At 42.7% G+C, this 5,513-nt stretch overlaps 1 protein-coding gene across 1 annotated transcript in view; it reads left to right on the forward strand.

Annotated features, from left to right (window-relative positions):
* Positions 1–5,513, forward strand: part of LOC119413542 (GDNF family receptor alpha-1) — a 251,133-nt gene that overhangs the window by 17,506 nt on the left and 228,114 nt on the right. The gene's annotated exons all lie outside the window — the stretch shown is intronic.

Genomic DNA, 5,513 nt, shown 5'->3' on the forward strand with positions numbered 1-5,513 from the left:
AGGTCTCCAGTCCATCACAGGGACACCTGGACAGGTCTCCAGTCCATCACAGGGACACCTGGATAGGTCTCCAGTCCATCACAGGGGCACCTGGACAGGTCTCCAGTCTTTCACAGGGACACCTGGATAGGTCTCCAGTTTATCACAGGGACACCTGGATAGGTCTCCAGTTTATCACAGGGACACCTGGACAGGTCTCCAGTCCATCACAGGGACACATATGCCCCTTTTCCACCACTCCTCTTCAGTCCGATTCGGCTCGGTTCGGTATGGTTTGAGTGCTTTTCCACTGTCATTCTTTAGCGGAACTGGCCCCTTTTTTGTCCCTGATTCTCTGGTGGGATCAAGCGAGCTGAGTCGGCACCTAATTAGGTGATTATTTTAGATTAATTTAGTGATCCAAATTCTCTCATAAAATTACTAAAATATTTAGATCAACTCATGCTGTGATTGTTTTTTATATAAATATATATCCTCTTAAACCTAAAGTAAAGTTTTCATTCAGGTTCTTTCACATGAACTTCAGGGTCTTATAATTTGTCCCTAAAAGTGACACACACAAGATAACTTCCAATATAATTATTGTTTATGTTTATACTCATCATAGTTTATTTGCTGCATTAGACATGAGGATAGGAGGCAAGGGCGTCAGAAGCATCCGTAATGTGTGGGGGGGGGTACACAATGACGTGTGTAGATGTGCGTGCATGCGCGCGTTAGAAAGGTGTTCCCTAGTGAACAAAAAAGCAGCATTTCTCCTAGATTTCCTTTAATTCCACACATTTAAAACATGTTTCTTACCAAGTTTGTGTAAATTCAGCTGTGGGTTTTCAAGCCATTTTAACTTTAATACACTTTAATACAGAGCGTCAGATTGACTCTATTTGTGTTTATACTTTGTAGAGAAATAAAAAACATCACCACTGGACTTTTTTACTTGTGTTCAACACTCCTCATCTAAATGATGTTTCTCATGAAGCTTGAGGACAATAAGGTGTGGGGTTTTAAAGACATTTCAACTTTAATGCACCTGAACACACAGCGTCTCTTTACACCTGCAGCGTTTTACAGCATCACAGTTACTGTTAAGAAAAGATGCTACAGATGTAGCTCCTCTCAAACATCCACCTAACATGAATACATGTTTATGATCAACCCCCCGGTCAAAAACTGCCTGCACTAAGCTGCTAAACTGGCGAGCGAGTAACACAGAGGTGTCTCCATCTCCTCCACCTGTGCACATTTTATGCCGAGGCAGGAGGAGACGCACAGAAACACTGCAGGTGTTACACCATATTCTGTGACCACCATATATTGTGACCGTGGCAACAGGCTGCTGTGTTTAGAGTTGGAGGTAACCAGGAAAACCTGGACTGGAGTTTTAGTGTCCTGAGTATTCTCCTATTAATCAAGTGGAATGGATTTGTTCACGAAGAAAGAGAAACTGCGCAGACTGAAATGTTTCATAGTAAAAAGTGTGTGTGTGTGTGTGTGTGTGTGTGGGGTTTCCAAATGAACGTTTTTTTTAATATGGGGGGGACTTGTCCCCTTCACATATAATGATTGCGACGCCTATGATAGGAGGTGAAAGACAAACGTCACAAGTAGGTCAAAGTGATTTCAAGCAGCTGCTGTAGGTACTTTGTAAATGATGGGGCTGAAAACCTGGAAGAATATTCCAGGAGGTGCAGCCGAGGAATAAGAATGACTTTGTACAACTATCATTTTCACTCTGGCACATGAAACGACCTTTATGACCGTTTAGCATTTCTCCAGTGATAATATGGCATTTAGGCTGGCAGCGTTTATCTTAAACCACCGTTTGTGCTTTGAAGTGCCTTTGAGGATTTGACTAAATGTTGACTGGAAATACACTCCATCCGTCAGTCCGTCCGTCCGTCCGTCTATATATATATATATATTATTTATGAGTATTTATTTATATGTTTACAGTGCAAACATTCACTACTCAAATCTCTCAGTGACGGCGGACATCGGCGTACTGCTTTTTTTTGTCCATGTCTGTGTCCATCTGTCTGAAGTGTTCATGAAATGTTTCATGAACCACCAGATACATTTTATTAAAACTGTCAGAAAGAAGGTATTGGATGTACATCAACTGATTAGTTTTTAGACTGAACCCTCTTCAAGATGGCTACCAGAGCTAGTCAGTATCAAGCCTTCAAATGGCTACGACTCTGTAAATTTCACAAATGTTGAGCTAAAGTTAGATTAGGTCGTAGTTGAGCGTCTTCCCCAACACCTACTCAGAGCACCATACTTAGAGTAGTATCAGAGTTTAACATTTTTTCACTAACTGTAACTGTCTTTCTGTTAGCAAAATATCTCATGAGACAGGGATTAAATAAACTTTAAAAAATGTCATCATTGCATGCATGTCTGCAACTGATTCACTGTTGGAGTTCCACAATTCAAGTTGGCCACTACAGCGAACATTTCCTAACAAAATAATTATCATAACTCTGAACATTTTACACATACTCATCTAAGATTCGGTGTGGTAGTAGCTGAGAGTCATCCTCAACACATACTCTGAGAACAAACACCTCTTAAATTCAGTAACACACAAGGCTGTGCATAATGTCGTTTACAGGGTTCAAAAAGGCTTCAACTTCCCCCCTTCCCTTAAGATGAGTTTAGCCTAAAACTCCGGCTTGAAAGCTGGTGGGCGATATGCATTCCTGAGGGATGCCAGATCTTTAATGTTTACACCAGGGAACAGGAAGTGTTGCCAAAGCTCATCTAAAGTTTTGATGCTTCTAATTTTCCGTCACCGTGCTCGTCAGGCAGCGCTGCAGTAATCAGAGACGGTGCTCTCTAGTTGGTGATGAGTTATTGGCCCCATTGATGTGCGTTTGGCTGAAACTCTCTCCTTAAGCTTTGTCCTCCCCCCTGTTGGCTGCTGCAGCAGCTCCCTGCAAACAGCCCACTCACTGCTTAGAATCCCCAACACACCCAGGCTCAATATTGTATGTCTTCCATGTGTCAAGACTTCAAACGCGTCTCGTCATCTTCCCTCCTACCGCCGCAGTCAACCTTGAAGTGGAGCTGCAGCCACGTCTGCATGTGTGGAAACATCTGTAAGTGCGTGGCCTGTCAGGCTGAGGCAGCGCTTCAGATCCCTCTGCGCCGACACCGAGGGCTGAGAGGCTGTCAGCACCGCTCAACCGCAGGCTGCAGACCAACTCACTCCTATTATGAACTTCCAATGTTTGCAGATAAGAGTCTCCCAATATGTCTTCCTGCTGCTGCTTGTGTAAGCCTGTTCTGCTGGTTTTATGAATGCACACACATGTATTGTACCCCGTTCTTTGGAGGACTGATCTCTTGAAGGGATATCTGATGTTTTAGAGCAGCTGTTTGTGTCTCACCGAGCTGCCACTGCAGGGAGCGGTGACTCGGAATTGCCAGAGAACATGAGTATTTTGTTGCAGTTTAACTTAATTCTGAAAGTTTACAAAGAAACAGCCAGCAAGTTTTATTTATTTTAATAAATTACTGCCTATTTTCATGTGCACGGTTTGTAAAATGACAACACTGAAAGTGAAGCAAATTGTTTTGCACTCTTGTCACATCCAGGATGCAGCAGACTCCATCCGGCCCATAGAAGGTCAATTAAAAGCAGAACTTTTTCAGAATGCAAGTAAACCTTAATGTTTTTGATGCATGATGATCAAATGGGAAGGAGTTACACTTTATAATGGGTTGTTATAGTTGTTTTTTATTTTTCATTTATGTTTTGCTTATCTGAGACAGGACAGGTTTTTTTTTTTCTTCTTTTGGCTGCTCCCTTCTTCAGGGGTCGCCACAACACGAAGACTTGCCAATTATTTTTACGTTGGATGCCCTTCCTGACATAACCACAGACCACTGAGCTACCACTGTCCTCTGTGTGGAGCAGAGAGCTGCTATCTAGGATGCCTGGGGGAGTGGATGGTGGGAGTTAAGGGCCTTGCTCAGGGGCCCAGAGTGGGGTAAATGAGGGTGGAGACAGGTGTGGGTGCTTCACCTATCCCACCCACATTTTGATGTTGTCTGTACTGGGAGTTGAACCAGCAATCTTCCGATCACAGGCCCACCTTTTCTAACCTCTGCGTCACCCCTCCCCCTATCCAAGGCAGGACAGTATGATGGAGTATTAGGGCCACGCTAAGAAAAAAAAAAAATTACATTACGAGGAAAAAAGTCATAAAATTACAACAATAAAGTCATAATATTATGAGAATAAAGTCGTACGAGAATAAAGTTGAAATATTTCAAGAATAAATTCATAGTTTTATGACAATAAAATCATAATATTATGAGAGTAACGTCAAAATATCCATCCATCCATCCATCATCTTTACCTGCTTGTTCCATTTTGGGTCACGGGGGTAGCCGGTGCCCATGTCCAGCAATCACTGTGCGAGGGGCGGGGTACACCCTGGAGGGGTCGCAAGTCTATCACAGGGACACATAGAGACAAACGAGACAAACAATCATTCACTCTCTCATTCACACCTAGGGACAATTTAGAGTTACCAATCAGCCTAACTTGGATGTTTTTGGTCTGTGGGAGGAAACAGGAGTACCCGGAGAAAACCCACGCTTGCATGGAGAGAACATGCAAACTCCACCCAGAAAGGCCCCCGGGCCGGGGTTTGAACCAAGGACCTGGTCGCTGAGAGGCAGCAGCTCTACCAGTTGCGCCACCGTGCTGCCCAAGTCAAAATATTACAAGAATAAATTTGTAATATTATAAAAATAAAGTTGTAATATTATCAGAACTCCGACATGAAAAAGCAGTCTTACAACTGCGTTAAAATGAAGAATGTTGAGCATCTTAAGCTATATTTTGGTATTGGGGGAGTGGTGGTGCAGAGGTTAGAGAAGGTGGGTCTGTGAGCGGAAGATCGCTGGTTCAAGCCCTGGTGCCGACAACATCAAAAATGTGGGTGGGGTAGATGAAGCACCCACACCTGCTCCCACCCTCATTTGCCCCACTCTGGGCCCATGAGCAAGGCCCTTAACCCCCATCTGCTCCCTAAACAGGTCTCTCTTGAAAATGAGTTCTCATGGCTCAATGAGACTACCTGGATAAATAAACGGTAAATAAAAAAAAAATGAAAATGGTATTGATTTTACAAATAAGAAAATATTTAATCTGTTAACACATCTGCATCAGATTATTATCAGTATCAGGACTTTGAAACGATTGTGCAAACGACGATGTCTGTTTTGAAGAAACAACCACAGGTATCCTGATGCATGCTCAATAATCCAGGTAGAAAAATCCAAAAAATCTGGTCCAGAGGACCAGATTGAACTTTTTTGGAAACAACCACAGGGATTTGGAAGATGTTCCTTCTTTTGTCGAAGAAGATCTTTCTGGCGGTGGTCAACTGCAAGGCTGTATGTGGTTACATCTGCGGTCTTACATTTAAAAACGACTTTATTCTCATAATATTACGACTTTATTCTTGTAATATTACGACTTTATTCTTGTAATATTA

This window comes from Nematolebias whitei, chromosome 1, assembly GCF_014905685.2.
Source record: "Nematolebias whitei isolate Nwh7 chromosome 1, NemWhi1, whole genome shotgun sequence".
Lineage (NCBI taxonomy): Eukaryota > Metazoa > Chordata > Actinopteri > Cyprinodontiformes > Rivulidae > Nematolebias > Nematolebias whitei.